We start from the raw sequence: 15,534 nt of genomic DNA, 5'->3' as shown, positions 1-15,534 counted from the left end.
TATTAAAATATAACTTTAGCAAAAAACCAGAGGCATTCTTATTAGGGCTAATTGATGAAGAAATTAATAAAAAAGATGTAAATTTATTTATGTATGCCACAACGGCAGTGAGAATCCTCTTGGATCAAAGGTGGCAGTAGCAAGAACTCCCTACATTGGAAGACTGGTAGAATTTGTGGAGTTGGCGAAGCTGATGGGGAGAATCAGGAATCAGCCCGAAGAAAAATATCAAAAAGACTAGAGCAAATTTTTTTATTATTTGAAAGAAAACTGTACTCATTTAAAAACATTTGTAGCATTAACGTGAAATGTTTTGTAACATGAAATTATGATGCCGATTTATAAATCAGAATGTGATTTCTTAAGGTGATTATAGATAAAGAAGTGATTACGGGAATGTGAAAGATATGTTATAGGCTATAGGGGTGTCCGAAAGAGAGGTAGAAGGAAGTCAAAGCTCACTTTGAGCAAATAAGATGTTTTGAATATATGTATTGAATTAAAATGAAATATGGAAAAATCCAATAAAAATTATGTTAGAGAGAGAGAGAGAGAGAGAGAGAGAGAGAGAGAGAGAGAGAGAGAGATATGTGAATTTCAGGACATTGGACAGCTCTGGGAAGGGGAGAAAGCCTACGACAGCTAAGGCATTTGCAATTTCTCCCCATCTGTACATTATCTCAGTGCATTTTAAATCGACTTTCTTTTTGGTGTGATTCTTTGGCCAATAGCCGTATGCTCACCGGAACAAATTAATATGCAGTCCATCAGGCAAGGCTTTTTCCATCTGCCTTGCCCTTCAGTCTCTGCTTCTCAATTGTATTATTTTATGCACTGTGACTTGCTGTTGTTTTTACTGATGATGGTTTTGTTGTTGTTTAGTCGTTTAGTCGTATCCGACTCTTCGTGACCCCCTGGACCAGAGCATGCCAGGCACTCCTGTCTTCCACGGCCTCCCACAGTTAGGTCAAACTCATGCTGGTAGCTTCGAGAACACTGTCCAACCATCTCGTCCTCTGTCGTCCCCTTCTCCTTGTGCCCTCCATCTTTCCCAACATCAGGGTCTTTTCCAGGGAGTCTTCTCTTCTCATGAGGTGGCCAAAGTATTGGAGCCTCAGCTTCAGGATCTGTCCTTCCAGTGACCACTCAGGGCTGATTTCCTTAAGAATGGATGCGTTTGATCTTCTTGCATTCCATGGGACTCTCAAGAGTCTCCTCCAGCACCATAATTCAAAAGCATCAATTCTTCGATGATGGTTTAGAAATTATTTATTGTAATTGTCAAGAGTGGGTTTCTGTTTAATTTTTATATGCTGATATTTAATAGTCCACACTGTTCTAATGGATTGTTGAATATGACTTTATTTGATATCGGTTGCTTATTTCAAAGTTATGTTTTATTATCACATTTTTGTATTGGATTAGATTTTTACAATAACTTTATTGTCATTGTCCCATACAGAACAATGACATTGAAAAATCTACATAAGACATTCAAAATCCCCTAAAAACTCTGAAACCCCGTTTTAAAATGCAATATACTACAGAGACTTCTTATACTGCATTTAGAACCAGAATTGCATTTGGGTAGAAACTGTTTCTCAAGTGGCTAGTCCTAGTCTTTATAACCCTATACCTTCTTCCAGAAGGCAGAAGCTGAAAGAGATCATTTCTGGGGTGCACACTATACTGTGCTATCTCTGCAGCTTTCTTATAGCACCTAACAGCATATATTTAATCCAAGGTGGGAAGAGTGCACCCAATTATTCTCTCTGCAGTCTTTACAACCCTGGACAGCATTGTTTCTTCCCTGGCCGTGCAGCTCCCAAACCACACACACAGACCATAAGTTAATACACTCTCCACAGTACAATGGTAAAATGCCATCAACAGGTCCTTTGAGAGATTGTTTTTCCGGAGGATTCTCAGAAAATATAACCTCTGCTGTGCTCTCTTCATCAGGTCTTTGCTGTTTTCTCCCCAGGTTAGGTCATCTCTCAGCTCCATTCCCAGAAATCGAAACACCGAGACCTGTTCCACGCACTTCCCCTCAATAATAAGTGGCTGAATATTCAATTTACATTTCCTAAAGTCCACAATAATCTCTTTTGTTTTATTTAAGGAGTAAGTTGTTTTTCCTGCACCATTCCCCCAACTGCTCAACTTCCTTCCTATAGGCCGCCTCCCCCTCTCCAGCCGTAATTAAACCAACCACCGTTGTATCATCTGTGTTATAAGGTTGTTATGTACTGAGTTGAATAGGCTCCAAAATGCAGCACTCTGATTTGTCCTAGAAGACTGCAGCAGTATGATTGGTCCGCAGGAGCCACCCAATCCAGCTCCAGGTGGAAGTGAATCCACAACCTGATTGGCCTACAGGAGAATCCCGGAATTAGCCAATCACGTGCAGCCCATTGTGCAAATAATGTATATAAAGCAGATACTGTGGGGGAACTTACATTCTTCCTCACCACTGTGAGCTGGATAAAGAGCATGAAATCCACTCTAGACTCCGAGTATATTTCAAAGGTGTACATTCCTTGAAAACCGCCTTGGGTATAGAAAAATAGAAAGGTGGTATAAACATTAAATGTGAAACGAAAATGAAATATTATCTATTTGGAGCGTCAGCCAAAAAGGCTCCCAGGGGAGGGTAGTCCAGACCAACGTCCCGCCTGCAGCATTGAGAAACCCTGTGATGTGGCCTTAGCTGAGATATATTGACTGACTGACTCAACAAGATGCAACCAATAAATGTTCTGGCTAAGTACACCCCGAACTTTCTGGTCAAAGTACATCAGGTTTACAAGTGTGGAGGAAGTAATGAAAGGCAAGAATAAGTCTTCCCCTGGGTGAGGGGAATGAAGCTCTCTGCTGGCCAACAGGCAAGGGCTTTCCGCATCTGTCTTGCCACATCTTCCAGCCCTCAGAGCCCTAGGAGCTTTCAGAAGGAAGTTGCCTGGCAATGGGGCGCCACTGGGGGCTTTTCCTTGGGTGGAAAAGGAGCTGGGAGGCAGCACTTCTAGCAGGTGAGAGGGATCGGGACCCTGGGGGCGGGGGAGGAAGACCCAAAGTGGGTTGTGGAACAGGTTACCCTTGATAGTCTTTGGTGGTGTGTAAGTGGGTCTCCACACTGTAACTTGTCTACCTTCGGGGTTCATTCCCCAAATGGATTCATCCTGCTGTTGCTGTAGCTACAGTTGTTTTTACTGCAAATGATTCCACCACCCCACCAGGGCCGGAATTAGGTTTGATGAGGCCCTCAGCTACTGAAGGTAACGGGGCCCTTTATATGTCCAGCTGTCCTTTGTCAACAACAAATTGTCGCTGTTTTTTGTGTTGCATATATGCTATATAGTAATTGATGGACCCAACAGGCATCTAAAGCCATTTGCACATAAAAAAATACAGTGGTACCTCGGGTTAAGTACTTAATTCGTTCCGGAGGTCCGTTCTTAACCTGAAACTGTTCTTAACCTGAAGCACCACTTTAGCTAATGGGGCCTCCTGCTGCCGCCACACCACCGAAGCCCAATTTCTGTTCTTATCCTGAAGCAAAGTTCTTAACCTGAAGCACTATTTCTGGGTTAGTAGAGTCTGTAACCTGAAGCGTATGTAACCTGAAGCGTATATAACCCAAGGTACCACTGTATGTATTTTATCAAAGTAATTGTTGAACTGGAATACAATTAAGAAGAAGTATATTAATAGTGAAATACAATTAAGAAGAAGTACATGGGGGGGGGCAAGAGAGAGGGGCCCTAAGCTATAGCTTGTTTAGCTTATGCGTAAATCTGGCGCGCACACACACACCCAACAGCCAGTTCTGTTCCTATTTCTGATTCTCTCTGGGACAGAGGACCCCCGCCCACTTTTGATAAGATTTGCACAAAATCAGAAAACGGCAGCGGTAAACCACATCGTAAAAATTTCTGCGCCCTATATATTGTGCAGCAATTTTGTGTACGCAAAGAGTTTACGGCTCCTTTCCTTAGTTTGCCAGTGGGTGTGTCAGGAACGTAGCCTTTTAGATGGAGGAGCAGCACCGTTGCCAGGAAATATTTCAGAGTTTGGGCCGGTTTAGCTCAAGGAAAAGGCGAGTCGGAGGCGACACGATAGAAGTTTATAGAATTCAGCCTAGTGGGCAGAGAAATGTTTTCCTCCCTCTCTCACAACACCAGAAATCATGGGCATCTAAAGGAGCTAAGCGCTGGAAGATTCAGCAAAGATAAAGTCCTGCTGCACACATAGTTAACTATGGAACTCACTGCCACAAGAGGGCAAATTCATGGATCGCAAGACTACCAAGGGCTACTAGCCACAATGGTTGTGCTCTGCCTTCAGGATCAGAGGCAGTACAGTGGTACCTCGGGTTAAGTACTTAATTCATTCCGGAGGTCCGTTCTTAACCTGAAACTGTTCTTAACCTGAAGCACCACTTTAGCTAATGGGGCCTCCTGCTGCCGCCACGCCGCCGGAGCACGATTTCTGTTCTCATCCTGAAGCAAAGTTCTTAACCTGAAGCACTATTTCTGGGTTAGCGGAGTCTGTAACCTGAAGAATATGTAACCTGAAGCGTATGTAACCTGAAGTGTATGTAACCTGAGGTACCACTCTAATACGTCTGAAGTCCAGTTGCTTGAGATGGCAGGTGTGCCAACTTGAATAAAATATGGGGGGGGGGGCTAGGCAAGCCCTGTCCGGCATAACCGATCACATGATGCAGTGCACACACAACATGTGAATGACAATGCCCGCCAACTTGGGGGGGAGCAGCCCCCTCAAATATTTTATTGTGAGGGCCAAAGCCCCCCATAGCCCCTAGGAATTCGCTCCTATGGCAGGAGGGAAGAGTCAGTTCCTTCTTGCCAGTTTGGCCAAAGACATCTAGTTGGCCACTGTGAGAACAGGATGCTAACTAGAAGAGCCTTTGGCCTGATCTTGCAAGGGACTCTTCTTATATTTCCTTTTGATCCCTCACTAGCTATATCTATTTATTTTGATTATCCCAAATTTGCACACACACACACACACACAAGAACCGATTGCACAAGCAAGTTGGCAATTGCCTGTGGACTTTTGCACATTTCTGGGGTGGGGGTTGTTTTAAAAGGAAGGCGCACCCACAACATTCTGTGCGCATGCCCAGCCTGTACTTTACTGGCACAAAAGATTCGACAAATTAAAAGGTGGGAACAAACAACCCAGGGGACACTTCCTGGTATGAACAGGTGAAGCCGAAGTTGCAAAAACATGCAGGTGTGGACTGCTTTAGTCTATCGCAATTGGGGATAATGGGGATTAACAGCAAAGTAGTGATATAATGTGGACGAGTCCCATGTTTCCTAGAGGAAATGGGGGCAGGTTGCTGAGAAGGTCCAGGAACGAATGCTCAAAACAGCTTTCGAAAACAGTTCTTCTCACTACCATCATATATATATGGCCTATATAATAGTGTTGACACAGTGCGTGGGAGGCGGGCAGGGTGTACTCTGGGCAAGAGCGATTATTTCCTTTTTTCTACAGCATCACCAGGAGGAAGGGGTGGGTGCAGCTTAGCACAGTAGAATCAAATAATGGTCAAAGCAACTCTTATAGAATCATAGAATTGTAGGGTTGGAAGGGACCTGAGGGTCATCTAGTCCAACCCCCTGCAATGCAGGAATCTCAACTCAAGTAGCCATGACAGAGGGCCATCTAACCTCTGCTTAAAAACCTCCAAGGTGAGCTGGGCCTGGGGGTTAACCAGAGCAACGCGGTCCAGGTCCGGTCCCAAACCCAAGAATTCCACGAGGAGTCAGTCCAAGAGGGCCAAGGCAGGAAACCAAGCTAGGTCAGGCACAGGGTCTCAGGCAGGTTCCAGCAGCAATGTTGCTCCCGCAACCTGTGGCGGGGTCCGACAGCCTTTTATCTCTGTCGGGGTCGGTCCTGATCTCCCAGTGACTCACCTCCCTGTCTCACCCGAAGGTGAGCACTCCTCCTGCGAGTACTCAGGTCTCTCCTTCTCTCAGACCTGAGTCTCTGCAGCTCGGGAGATGTTGGTGGGTTACTAGACCCAGAGGCTGCCTCAGCCTCCCCTGACCCAACTGGTAGTGGGGCAGCTGTAAGTGATGGCCCAGCAGAGGGCAACAAGTTAATCTCTGCATCTGGAGCCAGGGCAGGCTCAGGCCCCTGACTAGGCTCAGCTGGTGCTTGTTGCATGGGAACCTGTGCAGACTGGGGCTCTTCAGAATCAGGCCCCAGACTCAGTTCAGATGCTGCCTGAGGCAGAGGATCCGGTGCGGACTGAGACTCCTCCGGTTCCAAGTCCGAGCCCGAGGCCCAGGCCATCACACAAGGAAGGAGAGTCCATACTACTGTCGAACAGCTCTTACTGTCAGAAAGTTCTTCCTGATGTTTAGTTGAAATCTCATTTCTTGTAACTTGAATTGGTTTGAGTCCTACCTTCCAGAGCAGGAGGGGGGCAAAGCTTGCTCCATCTTCCCTGTGACAGCCCTTGAGGTATTTGAAGACAGCTATCAAATCTCCTCCCAGTCTCCTCTTTTCCAGGCTAAGCATATCCAACTCCCTCAACCGTTCCTCATAAGGCTCGGTTTCCAGACCCTTTGTTGCAGGAAAACCTGCTCCCTTTCTCATGAGTAAACCAAAAAGTTCATGAGGCGGAGTTTGTGAAAAAGGAGTCCAAATGTTTATTTCTGCGCAGAAGTTTTGATCTAGTGGGATTGCTTCGCAAAGACTGGACAACAAACAAAGAATCCAACAGTTTTTCTATTCATTTACAAAAACTACAAATTCAGTCACCCAATCAGATCATTTTGTTTCTCTCTTACAAAACTCATTGGTATGAACATGCTGTCTCCTCCTAATTGGTCTGAATTGCAAACAGTGAGAGCAGGCGTACTAGTTAGCTTTAGACAAAGGAAATTCCTCGTGGTCTGTTAGATTTTTATTTCAGGATTAAGTTTCACCTCAATTGTCAAGCATGCTCAGATCATACCAGAAGTTCAGTTCAGTATGCTTTCCTGTTCTTCATTACCTTACCTTGATCCTCTTGGTCACTGTCCTCTGCACACGTTTCAGCTTGTCAGTACAGTGGTAGCTCAGGTTACAGACACTTCAGGTTACAGATGCTTCAGGTTACAGACTCCCCTAACCCAGAAATAGTACCTTGGGTTAAGAACTTTGCTTCAGGATGAGAACAGACATTGCATGGCAGCACGGTGGGAGCAGGAGGCCCCATTAGCTAAAGTGGTACCTCAGGTTAAGAACAGTTTCAGGTTAAGAACGGACCTCCAGAACTAATTAAGTTCTTAACCCGAGGTACCACTGTATCCTTCTCAAATTGTGGTGCCTGATGAAATTGTGGCAGAAATTTGGGGCCTGGGAGTCTGCAGCGAAAAGGCGTTAAGGAGGAGTGTAGGAGGCATTTGACCTCCTGCCTTCTGTTCCTCTGCCAAAGTCAACACCCTTCTTTTTCCTTCTTCCCAATCTTAAGAACATGAACAGGTCAGAGGCCCATCTAGTCCAGCATCCTCACATAGGCTAGCCAGATGTCAACAAGAAGGCCACCATCACGACCCAAGTGCAACAACACCCTCCCTACTTGTGACTTCCAACAACTGGTATTCAGAAGGATAACACCTCAGACAGTGGAGGTGGAACGTTTTGTTGTTTAAAGCCCTACATGGCTCATGTGCCAAATATCTGAAAGGCCACCTCCTTCCCCACAGACCTTCCTGGGTGTTAAGATCAGCTGAGAGGGTCCTCTTGGTTTTTACACCATCTGCAGAAGCTCAGCGGGCAGCAGCCCAGAAAAGGGCATTTTAAATTATGGATCTCTCTCTCCACTATAAGTTTTCAGCAAATGCTGAAGATGCACTGGCCTTTGAGAGCCAGTGTGGTGTAGTGGTTAAGAGCAGTGGACTCGTAATCTGGTGAACCGGGTTCGCTTCCCCGCTCCTCCACATGCAGCTGCTGGGTGACCTTGGGCTAGTCACACTTCTCTGAAGTCTCTCAGCCCCACTCACCTCACAGAGTGTTTGTTGTGGGGGAGGAAGGGAAAGGAGATTGTTAGCCACTTTGAGACTCCTTCGGGTAGTGATAAAGCGGGATACCAAATCCAAACTCTTCTTTGACACCTGAGACACAGAGTTTTTTAGGACCCACCTTGCCATTGGTTTTAAACAGCTTTTCATGCTGCATTGTACATTGGGAACCACAATCCCAACGGTTGGAATGGGACCTGAGAATGCCTCTTGCTCAGCCAGAATCTTACATGTGCAGAAATGGGAAGAGGAAGAGACCCCAACCAAAGAAGGACAGCTTATAACTTTAATGGATGGTGCTGAAATTGGCTGAAATTGGCTGTAAAACTCAGAGATCAAAATGATGAACTGTTTATCAAGGAAAACTGGAGAACTTTTGGGGGACTATCTGGGAGCCAATGTAGGTCTTTCAGGACTGGTATTATGTGGTCTCAGCAGCCACTCTCAGTCACCAGTCTAGCTGCTGCATTTTGGATTAATTGTAGTTTCCAGGTCACCTTCAAAGGTAGCCCCACGTAGAGCGTATTGCAGTAGTCCAAGTGAGAGATAACCAGAGCATGCACCACTCTGGCAAGACAGTCTGCGGGCAGGTAGGGTCTCAGCCTGTGTACCAGATGGAGCTGGTAGACAGCTGCCCTGGACACAGAATTGACCTGCGCCTCCATGGACAGCTGTGAGTCCAGAATGACTCCAAGGCTGCGCATCTGCTCCTTCAGGGGCACAGTTACCCCATTTAGGACCAGGGAGTCCCCCACACCTGCCCACCCTCTGTCCCCCCAAAACAGTACTTCTGTCTTGTCAGGATTCAACCTCAATCTGTTAGCCACCATCCATCCTCCAAATAATAATGATGGTGATGATGTGTCTTTCTCTCCTGGTCATAGGATAGAGGGTTGTGTAGTAGTTGTGTAGAGACTAGTCCACAATACAAAGGTATGTGTCCCTCAGTCTGGAAAAGATTGCCACCTCTGGCTTGATGAGAAAAATCTCTCTTATATCCCACACTGCAGCCTCCATCATGAGTTCTTGCTTCCTGCTGACTGAAGGCCAGGACACCATCGCCACCAAAATCTCCATCGCTGTGGAACCACTAAATCCAGTAGCAGGGCAGAGCGTCACCCTTACACCGGGAGTTGTCTTAGAAGATTTTAAAAGGTGCCGCTGGTACCGTGGGGTGACAGCTGAATTGGAGGAACTGATCTTCATCTATATACCTCCATTTTATGTGACGGGAGCGGCGTACACTAGGCGAGAGACAACAGGTCTTGGTTGCTTCCTTCACATCAGGAATTTGGTACCAGAGGACTCTGGGATTTATACAGTAACACTGGATGAAGGTGGGATGCTTTCCACCACAGGTCATGTGGACATGGAGGTTTCAGGTATGATGTTCTTCTAATGCCTTTATGTCAGGGATGAGGAAATCTGTGGGCCTCCAGATCAGCCCTCAGCCAGCATGGCCAATGATCAGGAATGAAGGAAGTGGGAGTTGAACAACATCTGGCATCATCCTGATATATCTTTAGGACCCGGGGGGGTTGCATTCTTCTATAAACAGGTACTTGGCCTTCAACCATCTGTATGTAGCCTTTTAGATATAGGTGTAATATTTTTAATGTATTTCTTCCCCCTCTTTCCCCGCTTGGTTTTAATGTATCTACCATATTGGCCTGAATATAAGCTGCGCCCGCATATAAGCCACACCTTTAAAATTTGGCAGCTTGGGGGAGGCTTGGGAGTCTCAGATGGGACGGGCGCCGTTGTCCCGTGCTCCCGGGCTGCTTCCTGGCATGGGGGAAGCCACGCCGCTTTGCCAGTGGCATAAGGTCGTGAATATAAGCTGCACTTTCAGACATGATCAGCTGCACGATCAGAATTTGTGGGGGAAATGCAGCTTATATTTGGGGCAATATGGTATGTGGGGTTGTTTGCTTGGAAGTCACTTTGTTTTGCCCTGGGCAAGATAAAGGAACTAACCAAATTTTATAATTAACAATAGCAATAATAGCATCCGGGGAGCCACAGGTTCCTTCATGCCTAGTTTAAATGCACCCTGAGTTGTCTATCCTGCTGCGTCATTAAATGTCAGGCTTCAGAGGAGCCAACCCCACACGGTAGGTTGCCAGGAGTGGATAAGACGAGGAAAGTTCTTACCAATGTTTTTTTATTCAATATTCACAGAGAGAGCCTTAGAAATGCAGCCTCTTGGAGTAATGGTGTTGCTCTGATTGAAACGCTACCCCCTCTGTCTCTCCCACTATGTGTCATCACTACGTTGGGCTGAGCTCTCTGGCCTCTGAGCTCTCTGCTCTCCTACTTTCAATGCCTGCTGGGTTCTGGGAAAGGAGGGGTCTGGAATGCTTTCTAAAGACACTGAGTCTGCCAGCTGTCTCTCCCCTGGTGCCAGTGTGGTGTAGTGGTTAAGAGCGGTAGACTCGTAATCTGGGGAATCGGGTTTGCGTCTCCGCTCCTCCACATGCAGCTTCTGAGTGACCTTGGGCCAGTCACACTTCTCTGAAGTCTCTCAGCCCCACTCACCTCACAGAGTGTTTGTTGTGGGGGAGGAAGGGAAAGGAGAATGTTAGCCACTTTGAGACTCCTTCGGGTGGTGATAAAGCAGGATATCAAATCCAAACTCTTCTCTTCTTCTTCTTCTTCTTCTTCTTCTTCTTCTTCTTCTTCTTCTTCTTCTTCTTCTTCTTCTTCCTCCTCCTCCTCCTCCTCCTCCTCCTCCTCCTCCTCCTCCTCTCCAACTATTTCACAGCTTTTCCCCTCATCTGCCGCTGAGTTGTTGTAATTCTGAACTGTCTTCTTCTTCTTCTTCTTCTTCTTCTTCTTCTTCTTCTTCTTCTTCTTCTTCTCTGGAAGGGTCAGGCTGGAGAGGCAGTCTCCACCATTTTTCCTCTGCCAAGTCCCTGGCATTAAGTAAAGCATCCCATGTGTTTCACCTGAGAGCCTAGTCAACCTCACCCCCTCCCCAAGTGAGCCTCTCCTGTCTTGGGGAATGGTCTTAAGGTGGGGTTCCTTAATGGTCATATGGGATGGAAGAGCTGGAACACACAAGGACTCACCAAGGATAAGCCTCTTTCTATTCTTTGTACAGAAATCCTCTCCAGACCAGTTCTGTTGCCTGTAGAATCGGTGCTGGCAGAGAACAGGAGCGTCACCTTGCGCTGTAGCACCTCGGACAGCTCCAATGTCAAAGTCTTCTGGTTCAAGGATGGGGAGCTCCTCCAAGCTCAAGCAGGACTCTCTGAGCAGAACAGAACCCTCACTCTAGCTGGAGCCTCCAAAGATGAATGGGGGACCTATACCTGCGAGGCCAGAAACCCCATTAGCAACGCCATAAGCAATCCCAGCGTAATAAGTGAGTAATCCTAGCCTGACCATGCTGGCAATTCCTATTCTCCTCTCTTGGGGTGGGTGGGTTGTGTGCGTCCAAGAGATGTTAAAAAAAAGGTTAAGGACCCCTGACAGTTAAGTCCAGTCGCGAACGACTCTGGGGTTGCAGCGCTCATCTCGCTTTACTGGCCGGAGGGAGCCAGCGTTTGTCCACAGACAGTTTTTCCAGGTCATGTGGCCAGCATGACTAAGCCGCTTCTGGCGAACCAGAGCAGCACACGGAAACGCCGTTTACCTTCCCGCCGGACCAGTACCTATTTAGCTACTTGTACTTTGATGTGCTTTTGAACATGTTAGGGATTACTAAATGTTGATTAGTGGGTGTTTGAGACTGTTAAAGGTAAAGGGTATAAGGGACCCCTGACCATTAGGTCCAGTCGTGGCTGACTCTGGGGTTGCTGTGCTCATCTCGCTTTATTGGTCAAGGGAGCCAGCGTACAGCTTCCGGGTCATGTGGCCAGCATGACTAAGCCGCTTCTGGAGAACCAGAGCAGCGCACTGAAACACCATTTGCCTTACCGCCGGAGTGGTACCTATTTATCTACTTGCACTGTGATGTGCTTTCAAACTGCTAGGTTGGCAGGAGCAGGGACCGAGCAACGGGAGCTCACCCCGCCACGGGGATTCGAACCGCTGACCTTCTGATCGGCAAGTCCTAGGCTCTGTGGTTTAACCCACAGTTAGTGATTAGCTATTTTGCAAAATGAGAGGTGCTGAGGGCAAACCCGCCTGGCAGCTGCAATTTTCCACCTTCAGAGATAGGGTTGGTCCTAGAACATATACACGCCATGTAAAAAGTTGCGCCTTCAGCATTCACCAAAAGCTGTATAGAGAAGGTGCTAGGAATATTTCTGTGGGGAAGATATTCTACAGTTTGAGGGCTGCCACAGAGAATGCCGAGTCCTGGCTGACTCCCTCGACAACTGAGGGTAGAGGAACTACAAAGAAGGATCCCTCTGCCAATCGTAACACTAAGGGTGGTCTGTAGGGAAGGAGGCAGCTTTCCAGATATTTGGGACCTATGTTGTTTGGGGCTTTAAACACTAGCATGGGCACCTTGAATTCGCCCTGGATACAAACCGGCAGTCGGCACAGTGGTTTTAGAATACTGATTAATTGAGTTCTAAAGGTAAACACAACCATTAATCTGGCCACTGCAGCCCTCAAAAGGACATTTTTCGATTCCAGGTTCTCGTTCAAGTCAAGCTGCTTGGAAGGCAGAGGACATTGCTAAGATCACTGCTGGGATCTTGATTCTGATCCTGTCATTGACTGGGCTGGGGGTCTCGCTCTACAGATGCCGTGAGTATGACAATGAAAGCTGCAAGCTAGAACTAATTGCTAGAAAGTTAAAGCTGGGGCTGTTGCTTACAAATCCGTATTGGGGGCAGTGGGGGGGGCAGGGAATAAGCAGTGTGGGGACATAGGAACAGAATAGAGAGTTAGAATGTGCCATACAGCCCAAATAATGGGAAATTGCTTTAGAATCTGTATAGAACATTTCATTAGACTTAAAATGGAGACTTTCAGCCAAAATTAATGTTTCAGGTATACTCGACTTCACAAGGTCTCTCTCTTCTCTTTGGCAATCACTCATAGCCGAATAAGATTGTCTCCCATAAACACGGCATTAGCGGAGCCGCTCTAGGCACCGCAATTGTTGGGGCTTGGTTCCTGGCATTCACGGAGCCGCTCTAGGCACTGCGGATGTCGGGGCTTGGTTCCCTGCATTCGCGGAGGCCTCAGAGAGCTCCGTAGGCCCCGCCAGTGTCCGGGTTTGCCTCCAGGCAGCGGCAAGGCCCCAGAGAGCTTGGACAACTTACCTCCGGGTTACAATCGTTTGTAACCCGAAAAAACATAAGTTGAAGCGTTCGTAACCCGAGGTACCACTGTACTGCATTTTTGAAGGCAGCCCTGTTCAGGGTAGTTTTTAGCATGTGGTGTTCTATTGTGCTTTTACTATTTATTTATTATTATTTTTCAACCACCCAGAATGGCTGGAGCTACCCAGTCAGATGGGCAGCATATTATTATTATTATTATTATTATTATTATTATTATTATTATTTATTTCTGCCCCACTTTTCCTACAATGAGCTCAAGGTAGTGTATGTTGGTTCTTCCCCGTTGCATCTTATCCTCACAACAACTTTTGCGAGGGAGGTTAAGCTCAGAGGTAGCGACTGGCCCGAGGTCACTCGGTGGACTTCAGGTGGCCAAGTGAGGATTTGAACCCTTGTCTCCCAGCTCCTGGTCCAGTACGCTAAGCAACACATATCATATATTCTTAAAAAGTAACAACTAATGGAGAGCTTGAATGTTAAGATTTGGTTCCCAGTAGCCTCTCTCCCTCAGGTGGCCGATGTCTGACTGAAAATACTTCCACTGTTGAGGCACCTGAACCGCCAACATGTGACCCTCCTGCCTATGAAAACGTTGCCATTCCAGACAGGTAAGGCCTTAGATGAGCTTTGTAAGGCACCCCTGCAACGAAGCAGTCTTTCCTTTCAGTGCTGTCATTAAGCTTGGTGTTCTAATTAAAGAGAATATAAAGGAACCTGCTCTGGGTAATTTATAGGCTAGATTAAATGAGTTAAGCTGAGGATCACCAAAAGGCAATGGCAACCCTCAGGTCCCCTGAGGTGGTGAGAATGGTTACCCATTTTTCCCTTGAAAAGCAAACAAAGCTGAAGAATGAAAGCTGGAAGAGAGACGCTCTTTCCCACTTCCTCCTTCAGCTCTATGACCTTTCCAAGGTTCAGATTCATTCTATTTGGATTTTACTGAGATCCCTTGGAAAAGGGAAACTCGTGTGTACACGCTTTCTCTCTTTCAGTTTTTCCACGGGAGCAGAGGTGGGAGAGAAGTGACCTGAGGGCAGGCACGCCGACTCGAGAAAGAGATTGTGGGGGCTTGCGTTGCATCCAGGCATCACGTGCAACGTCACAACATTGTGTGTGACACCTGGATGTCGGATATGAAAAAAACACCCACTGAAAATATAGGGCATGACTCACTTAGATTAATCCATTCAAATGGGCCTCTCTGTAAGTAGACGTATTTGGTACAGCCCGTAGGATGGCATCCCTGGTACTCGTTCCATTAGCAGAAGGATTTACACTTGCACAATGGACTTCCTTTCTCCTTCCCTCAAATCTGCTCTGGAGGATCAGGGAAAGCCCAGAACAGATTTAGGGGACACATGGGAGTACAGGAGAAAGTTCCATTGAGCAAGCATAAATCCTTGCACTAACGGAACAAGTTACTCAGTGTTGCACTGGATGGAAGTCCTAAACTCCATGTAAAGGATGCCTGGATTCTCCAGCCAGTATAAACCAACCAACAAGAGAGCACTTGCATTTATTGGCTCCTCTTTCAAAAGTGCATTCTGCTTCTAAGGGGGGGAAAACAACCCATGTGATCAACTGTTCTCTGATGCTTCCCAGGAAAGCAAATAAAAGCAACACCAAAACAGGGTTGACTTTGAAGTTTCCAACCTGATGAACCCCCGTTTTCTCTCCAGACCCCGGAGTGAAGAGACAAAGTCTGCGTAGAGAAGATGTAACATGGTGACAGAGAAGCCCACTGATGTAAACAATTGAAAATATTAGCAGGATTTTGAAAACACTTGCAATGAAGAAGAGAAGAAGAAGAGAAGAGTTTGGATTTGATATCCCACCTTTCACTCCCCTTAAGGAGTCTCAAAGCGGCTAACAATCTCCTTTTCCCTTCCTTCCCCACAACAAACACTCTGTGAGGTGAGTGGGGCTGAGAGACTTCAGAGAAGTGTGACTAGCCCAAGGTCACCCAGCAGCTGCATGTGGAGGAGCGGAGACGCGAACCCGGTTCCCCAGATTACGAGTCTACCGCTCTTAACCACTACACCACAGAGAACTATGATAAAAAACTGAGTTTTAGGAAAAGATGGAGAATATGATATGAAGCAGTTTGAAAAGAATATCTGGGAAAACCATGGAGGGAAGTTCGGGGATTTTGAGAATCCTATTTGTAAAATGATTGTGATGATAAATGTTATGATGATTATGATGATAAATGTTAAAAGTGAAATTGAATTAAAAAAATGTTT

This window comes from Podarcis filfolensis (assembly GCF_964270895.1).
Source record: "Podarcis filfolensis genome assembly, chromosome: 8".
NCBI classification, from domain to species: Eukaryota; Metazoa; Chordata; class Lepidosauria; order Squamata; family Lacertidae; genus Podarcis; species Podarcis filfolensis.
Note: the sequence above shows the minus strand (reverse complement) of the source record.